This window comes from Saimiri boliviensis, chromosome 1, assembly GCF_048565385.1.
Source record: "Saimiri boliviensis isolate mSaiBol1 chromosome 1, mSaiBol1.pri, whole genome shotgun sequence".
Classification (NCBI taxonomy): Eukaryota; Metazoa; Chordata; class Mammalia; order Primates; family Cebidae; genus Saimiri; species Saimiri boliviensis.
Window position 1 is genome coordinate 62,603,403 of NC_133449.1, and position 9,310 is coordinate 62,612,712.

The following is a 9,310-nucleotide window of genomic DNA, read 5'->3' on the forward strand; positions in this document are numbered from 1 at the left end:
CGTGGATGTGTATAGCCTTAGCCAATCTTATGTTTATCCCATCAAAAACCTCAGATTAGAAGAATCATTGGTCCATTCTACTGGCCCTCTGCCGAGACTCACTTTTACTGACATTGCTGCATGGGCATGGTGCAGCTCTCCAAATTAAGTGTACCCAGTATGACCATGGTAGCAAACCTACTAGTTGTCATAGCCTGTCCCACTCACAAAACATCCATGTCAATCAGACTGGCAGGAGCTTTGGTGTTGTCCCAGTAAAGAATGCCCTAAGCTCCTACTAACTTTCACAGTTCCACAGGTTTTTAAGAATAAATGCTTCTCCAATTGGCTATAGTTTTGGTAGATTCCAAGAGCACAGACATCGTTGTTATGTCATTTTTGTTTACCTTCACAGTTGCTTTTGGGGAGAGGATTTACTAACCTCCTTACTAAGCCATACCCTGAAGTTCTGCTTTGTTCATCTAATAAATATCTATTTCATATTTTCTTGTAACAGGTATTTTTCTGGGCATTGTGATTCCTTAATAAATAATACAGACCAAGTTCTCGTTCATATGTTTTTGCAAGGGTGATGACAAGTGACCATATAATCATTATTTAATTACAAATGTAGTGAGTGCTACAATGGGAAAGCACTTAGACTTCTGTTTTTGTTTCATGTTTTACTGAATCAGCCATAACTTCTAGAAAATTATTACCATAACATTGTAATAGCAATAATGTGTGTAATTTTCATGTTTCTGATTTTGATAGACATGCCTCTAATGTGTAACCACTAAGATAAATGTTTTTAGAGATCATGTTGAAGAATTACATATTTATTCCCAGTTTTCTAACATGTTTTCTCCTCAAAAAATTTATGTTGGGATTCTTTTGTGATTCATAAACACGATGATTAGGTTTTTATCCTTAGGTGTGAGATACACCTCCCTCAAATCTTGTTATGACATCTGTACATTACTCATCTGACATGAGAAAAAAAAAAAGAAATTCATGTTGAAAGTTATCAGATGGTTTTGCAGCATCTTTTGAGATTTTTGTATGTTTTCGTATTAGACCCATTTGTATCACATTTTATGTATTGAGATATTCTAATAGCAAAGTACTTTGCATGATTAAAATTATCTTGATGGAGGTAGTGATCATTTAAATTTACCTGAATTTCATTGACTTGTATTTTGTTTAGTATTTTATTGAAAGTGAGTTGGGACACTATTTTAGTCCTATTATTTTTCAGTCTTTAATCATTTTTAATATTTTTCTGTGATCTGCATTTGTTCATGTATATGTGTGACAATTTAAACAAAAAGAAGGGAAATAAATTTGGTAATTTAATATTACATTAGTTACAGGGCAGGAATACTGCCTAGGCCCCAGACTCACAAAAGCAAAATTTTTATTAATCCATCTTGAAGGACTTTTTAAAAGATTATCTGGTTGACCATTGTAAGTCCTCTAGCCTTAAAAAAAAAAAAAATAAATAAACCTATGTCCTTAAAATTTAATCTGACTGGCTTTTGTTTAGTAACTTTGAATTAGTTTAAATCACAATGACAACTCCTCAGAATGAGAAAGATGGAGAAGTCCCACTAAGCAGAGAACTGTGATTCCCATGGCATCAATAAGTATATCTTTATTAAAGTACTTGTCCCGTTGAATTAAAATTATTTAACTACATGTAGATAATCCCCACTAGCCCATAGCACTTTATGTGATGATTTAATCAGCTCTCTGTCCCTACATCCTGGTGTAGTGCTCCCAGCACATACAGTTACTTCAAATCTTTAGGAAGAAATGTATGGGGCCATAGAAGACACCTCAAAATCTAAATACCAATTCTTACTCTTCCAACGTCCCAATAAAATACCTAAAGAAGACATATTATACAGGCATAAACATGATTTAAAGATAAGGTTGACGCAGGAAAGCGTGCAAATGCCAGGGACTTTCACTGATGGATAGACAGTTGTTAAAATGTACGCTGTGCTTCTGCAATGATCTCTTACTGAGAAGAAAGGCAGTCTGTTTTCCTAGAGATGACATCAGATTCACAGAGATCTGTACAAAATGTGTTTTCTTGTGGGTTCACATCTAGCAACATGAGCTCAGGCAAGTCACGTAATTTTTCTGGTTATCTGTCTTTCCAGCTGTAACATACAGAGGTAATAAGTCTGAGATTCTCTTCTGTACCTCATATCTTTTGATTCCATGATGAATGAAAAACAAGTAGTGGTTTTCTGAAAGATTTATCATAAAATATAAAATCAGATTCTACCTTTTTATAATAATGAAGTGAGTTGGAGATTGCCAAGCCACTGACCATCCCTATGAGCAGGAAATTTCTCTTAAAGGAAACAGAAACACAATACAGTCCCAAAATATCAAGACTTTATATTTTCAGAAGGAGAAATGATTATTTGCTCTTGCTAATATGGGACAGTTATTCAAGCCAAATAAGTTAAATAAGTTTGTCTTCCCAATATTTGAGACCTGGCGCTTGCTTTCTTATTTCTGCTCTGAGAGTATTTGATTTGGTTAATGTTTAGCAGAAGAAAAAAGAAAGAGAGAGCGTGTATGTGTGCATGTTTGAAAATTGCAGTCACTTTTCTTCTAAAGCCACAGGCTGTGATGTCAGGAAGTAAATGATAGAAGTTGTCAGCTCTCCTATCTATAACCTCATGCTTTGCGGTTTCCCTGGGGGCTGCATGCACTCTTACAGCTTCTTAAACAGGAAGTAGACCTGGAAAAAAATGTAGGTGCATTTTACAGTTGATATACCACAGACTCAGCCAGAACAGTTCTAAACAGAAGACGTCACAGAAATTCCGACACTTTGTTTTTTTGCCAAAGAACAGTGTATTTTTCAGAAATGTTGATTTGGGGATCATGGACATTCTCCTTAATTTCTCTTTAGCAAGTGTGTTGGAAGGAGGAAATTGGTGCCTTTGAACAGATGATCCTCTCACACGAAAGCACTTGGTAAGGGACAATATGCAGCACAGGTGAGTGCTGTTAGAAGGCCAGGTGAGAAAGAAGCAGAAGGCAGAGGAGGAGTCAATAAGAAGTTAAATTAAAAGACCAGAGCAACCCAGAGAGCCTGAGAGCACTGGGTGATGAGACGATCTGCAGGAAGAGAATGGTGAGGTAAGAATGTTACAATGAAAAATCCTGTTGTCCATATCTTTCTCTACTACAGACAGCTGGAGTTTTGTACAAACTGTGTGCTCTCATGAGAATCCAGAGCTGACTGCTCTGAGCATTTCATGGTACATACTGTGGGACTTTGACAAATGCTGGCAAAGATCTTTAATTTCTTCCAAGGATTGGAGTATACAGGAATTTGTTTTTTATTACATAGATCAATCATTAGAAACAGCTTAGATGATATTATTCATGCAGTTAACCTGAAATGAGTATGCTAATAGTTGCAGAAAACAAGCATTACCCTTATAAACTTGGAGATTAAATTAAATCCTTTTTGTTAAACTCATTTATTGAAAAAAAAAATTATTGATTCTCCCAGTAGTAATGTGATTCTGTGAACTGCATTTTATGTTATTTAGGGACTTCAGAGTAAAATTATTCCAGGGCTTGTTTCTCTTGGATGAAGGGCTGTGAAATCTCATTTTGGATGCAGAATATTATAATTGCATAAATTACTCAAGGTTTATAATGTGAAGTTTTTAAGAAAAGCAAATAGTTTTTTTTCTTTCTTTTTTTTTTTTTTTTTTTTTTTTGCATTTGAAAATTCAAGGAGTATGTGATTTCCTGAAGAGATGCTTCTTTTCAACTTCAAATCAGCTTTATTTCTTGGCTCTTTCATAAACTTTCCTTCCTGTGCTACAAGTATTTCCAAGGGAGATTGTGTCATGTGCTTTTAGATTCTGCCAAGAAAAATTGTTCCATTGCTCACAATTGCATTTCTATCATTTGGTTATAGCCTATGACAGAACATAGCTAAGGAGAGAAGTCAACACTGACTTCTTACTAATACTGCATCCATAAATGTTGTTTATGTGGTTGAATTGGCCTTATAAAGAGATAAGCACTAAATTTGCAGTGAAAATTTTTACATCTGTTCACTAATTTCTGAAATTCTTAAATGGGTAATGTCTCTCAGAAGTATAAATTGTTTAGACCTACGTTTCCTCAGTAGGTCAAATCTAACACAACAACTTGCATATAATTTATTTTAGAAAACGATCACAAAGACTGAAAGTAGAGGACAGGGAAGAGAGGAAAAATAATCCAAGGGTGTGTTATTAAAGTTTTTTTTACTGCTGTAGACAGCTGAAACTTGAGCCACATGGAAACATCTAAGAAGCCAATGATAATGCACCTGAGAGTTATTCACTCCAGGGATGCAAAGGGAGAATACTTATCAAGCAAATTCTGTTTCCCATTGGTGAATGCTTTATGCTATATTAACTGCATCTTACTTCCAGGTTTCCAGAGATTAAAATAGCTGAACAAGTTTCAGCAGGCATTAGGGAGGCAGTGGTGGAGGCAGTGGTGAGAAGTACTAAGAGGCAGAAATCAAGAGATTCCTGGTGGAGCTGAACAGAAGTGCTCTGAGGCAATTGCAGGCATTAGTTGCCATGCCAAGGGCTAGAGTGAAAACGGTGCCTAGAGAAAATGAAGCAGAGCCTTAGAAGTCCAGAGACAAAGCTTAAAAGACAAACATTTACATTTCATTTAGTATACGAATGTCTCATTAGAGCATATCTGTGGAGGGTCAGTGATACAGATGATGGTGAGTATCTGAGGGAGGAGAAGTGCTTAGCTATGGCACATAAGGAAGATCATACTGCGGGTAGGTTGAGGGCTTCAAATGACCATCTTGGCCCACTGCAGATTTTCAACTAAGGCTAAGACTGCCTGAAAAATTCACGGAAGAGTTGGCAGAATTATAGTGAATTCAGGGTCATCTAATTAACTTCCCATTTGTAGCTTAGGCCCTCTGTCAGCAGCCATCGACCTTTGCTTAAAGTTCTCTCACGTCAAAGCCCTCACAGTCTTCTGAGTTAACCCAATCTAGATTGAGACATTCCTAACTACTAGAGATTGTGGCAAAAACTTATCTTTCTGAGCTTCCTGCTTGCAAGTTTTGGATGCTTGAGGCCATATAGAACTATTAAGATCTGAAGAGTTATCCTGGCTTCCTGAATCTTTAATCATTAGATTCGATGAAACATCTCTAATTCTACAGACACTTATTCCTCAGTTGATAGTGTTTATAGATCTTGCTCCCCTGAAATCTTCTACATTGAGGTGCCTCAAAATAAAGTGCTGCACAACACACTGTAAACTGATGAAGACTGAAGGAGTATCATTTCCTCCCTCAGGCTAGGTGACACAGTTCTGGTAATACAGGCTAGAGTAACAGGACAAGTATAGAGTCATATAGGCAAAGTAATAGGACAGAGCTTTCTTGGAAGCTGCTATGCACTGCTGTGTGTAATTGAGTTCACCGCTGACCAAAGCCCTTGACTCTTTTTTATATAAACTAAAGCTAAACCATATTTTAATCTACCTTTGTACTCTTATTAGTTGGTTTGATTTTTTTGGAGGGTGGGGCAAGGGAAGCATCTTACATACATCTTTATTAATCTTGTTAGATCGGTCAATTGTTTTGACCTGATAAGATCTTTCATAACCATAATTTGACATTCAACATGTTTGTTATTGTTTTTAGCTTCTTATCACTCATAAGGAAAAGAAAAAAAGATTTATTAAGACAGGACTCGCTTTACTGTAAGTAGAAATGTTTGTCTGGTAATGGCCATTCAACCAGTTATTAAGCCTACCAAATGTACTAGCATGCAAGCCAGGGAGAACTGGAAAAGTTGTAGGTCTTTATTTTTGAACAGGAAAAGCCAGTTGATACGACTGGGCTCTGTGTCTCTGCCCACATCTTATCTTGAATTATAATCCCCATAACCCCCACAATCCTGCATGTGTTAAGGAAGAGACTAGAAGGAGTTAATTGGATCATGGGGATGGGATGGTTTCTCCCATGCTGTTCTTGTGATGCTAAGTGAGTTCTCATGAAGTCTGATGGTTTTATAAGCATTCAGTAGTTCCTCCTGCATTCATTCTCCTTCCTGCTGCCCTGTGAAGAAGGTGTCTTGCTTCCCCTTTGCCTTCTGCCATGATTGTTTCCTGAGGCCCTCCCAGCCATGGTGAACTGTGAGTCAATTAAATCTTTTTCCTTTATAAATTACCCAGTCTCGTGCAGTTCTTTAAAGCAGTGTGAAAACAGACGAATATACCAGTAATCCTCAGAAAATGCATCCCAGCAAGTAAGAAAAGACTCTAGCCCAATTCTGGCATTCATCAGTGTCTAAAGAAGAGTCTAGTTGGTGTTGGCAAAGTGAAGACAGCACTTTTGTATTTCTGAGAAGAAGCATTGTATAGTGGCAGGTATAGTCAAGGTCGTTAACTAGAAGTTATTTCAGTGGGAATCATCAGGAAAATCCAAGAGAGTTCATTGCTTAGAGAAAGGGCTGTTAGGCATAAAGCAAGAAACATACCCTCCTTTCCTACCCCTACCACAAAGGATGGGACAGAACTTTTCAAATTGCCACAGGTCTCTAAGGAGTATTTTTGTATGACACATGAGTTTTGCCTTTGAGAGTGGACAACAACAAAAAAAATTGTTTCCAAACTTCATTTGCCTTTTAGTATCCTTCTGCCAAGCTACTTCACTTTGCTTAGTTTGGGGCAGGGCCAATGGAGCCAGGACTGAGCAGGAACTAGCACCTAAGTGCATACAAAATACGTAGATACAAGCATGTATTTTTGCCGTTATCCTCACCCAACAAAAATAGCTCCCTAACTCCCTTTGTGAGCTCCCAACCCACATAATAAGTATCACTTTTTGTTCCAATCTACATTCTATTTCCTCACTAGAACCAGAGCTCTACCATGAACCCCAGTTCATTTTCCTGGGGCCATGATACCTTGCCTATCTCTTTTTCAATAATTTACCCTTAGGGCACATGATAGACAGAATAATGGCCTCCCAATGATGTTCACATACTAAGCTCTAGAATCAATTACATTATACAGCAAAGGGGAATTAAGATTGCAAATGGAATTAAAGTTGCTAATAAACTGCCTTCAAGATAGAGAGATTATCCTGGATTATTGAGAGAAGCCTTGTGTAATTATAAGCGTTCTTGAAAGTGGAGGAGATAGGCAGAAGAAATCACAGAAAGAGATGTGATGATGAAAGTAAAGTCAGAGTAAGCTGTTATGAGAAGGACTCAATAGACCACTGCTGGCTTTGAAGATGAGGGAAGGGGTCATGGCTGAGGAATTCAGGTAGCCTGTAGACACAGGAAAAAATAAGAAAACAGATTATTCCCTAGGGATTGCAGAAGGCAATGCATTTTTGCCTGATACCTTGATTCTAGCCCAGTGAAACCAGTGTCAGAGATCTAAACTTTAGATAATAAGAAAATAAATTGGTGTGGTATAAGCAGGTAAATTTGTGGTAATTTGATTCAGCAACAATAAGGAACTAATACAACACTATGTCATGTTTCTTTACCTTTCAAATAATTATCAGGATCTTGATTCAACCTGAAAACATGACTCTTCAAATGATGACTGTTCCTTTTCAGAATAAAAAAATTAACAAAATTATATATATTATCCTAGACAATATGATGTTTTAAAATATATACATTATATACATTATAGAATAGCTAAATCATGCTAATTAACATGTGCATTACATTACATAAATTATTTTTGTGGTGAGAACACAAAATGTATTCTTAGTGATTTTCAAGAATAAAATATATTGTCATTAACTATATGGCAAAGGGGAATTAAGATTGCAAATGGAATTAAGGTTGCTAATAAACTGCCTTCAAGATAGAGAGATTATCCTGGGTTATTGAGAGAAGGCTTGTGTAATTATAAGCGTCATTGTTCTCACCTAGTCTCATGCAGTTCTTTAAAGAAGTGTGAAAACAGACTAATAAACCAGTAATCCTCAGAAAATGCATCCCAGCAAGTAAGAAAAGACTCTAGCCCAATTCCGGCATTTATCAGTGTCTAAAGAAGAGTCTAGTTGGTGTTGGCAAAGTGAAGACAGCACTTTTGTATTTCTGAGAAGAAGCATTGTCTAGTGGCAGTTATAGTCAAGTTTTACAATAGATCTCTTGAGCTTATTTCTATCTGATTGAAATTTTCGATCTTTTCACCAACATCTTCCTAAATTGCTCCCCATCCACATCTTAGTAACTACCATTCTATTCTCTGCTTCTATGAGTTTAACTTTTTTAGATTCTACATATAAGTGAGGTCATACAGTATTCGTCTTTCTGTGCCTGGCTTATTTCATTTAGCATGATGACCTCTAGGTTCATCCCTGTTATTGCAAATGACAGAATTTCCTTCTTGTTTAAGGGTGAAGAGCATTCCATTATGTACATATACAACATGTTCCTTATCCATTCATCAGTTGATAGACACTTAAGGTGATTACATATCTCAGAAACTGTGAATAGTGCTGCAATGAACATGAGAGGGCAGATATCTCTTCAACACACTGATTTCATATACTTTGAATATATACCCAGTAGTAGAATTAAAGCTAATTATTGATAGGTAAGGATTTATTACTGTCATTTTGCTTCTTTCTGATTGTTTTATAGATCCTTCTTTTTTTCTTCCTTTCTTGCTGTTTTTCTTTTTGATTAGGTGATTTTCTCTAGTTCTGTGCTTTGATTCCTTACTTTTTTTATCTGTTGTGAATCTACTATAGGTTTTTGCTTTATGGTTGCCATGAGCTTTATAGTTATAACAGCCTATTTTAAACTGATAACAACTTAATTTTGATTATATTAAAAAAACACTCAAACTTTTTATTTCACTTCTCCCCATTTTATGTTTTCAGAGTTACAATTTTTACTTTTTTTTTTTCTTTTGAGATGGAGTTTCACTCTTGTTCCCCAGGCTGGAGTGTAATGGCGTGATCTTGGCTCACTGCAACCTCTGCCTCCCAGGTTCAAGTGATTCTTCTGCCTCACCCCCTAGAGTAGCTGGGATTACAGGCATGTGCCGCCATGCCTGGCTAATTTTGTGTATTTTTTTCTTTTTAAGTAGAGATGGATTTATCCATGTTTGTCAGGCTGGTTTTGAATTCCTGACCTCAGGTGATCCGTCCACCTTGGCCTCCCAAAGTGTTAGAATTACAGGCGTGAGCCACTGTGCCTGGCTATACTTTTTTATGTTGTACATTGCTTAACAAATTATTCTGGTTGTTCATATTTAAATAGTTTTGTTTTTAACCTTT

The 9,310-nt window shown here is 36.6% G+C and overlaps 1 non-coding gene across 1 annotated transcript; it reads left to right on the top strand.

Annotated features, from left to right (window-relative positions):
* The first annotated feature begins 867 nt into the window (after positions 1–867).
* Positions 868–971, top strand: LOC120362287 (small nucleolar RNA U13). The gene has a single exon (XR_005578243.1). It is a non-coding gene; the product is annotated as a small nucleolar RNA U13 (small nucleolar RNA).
* Positions 972–9,310: the final 8,339 nt, after the last annotated feature.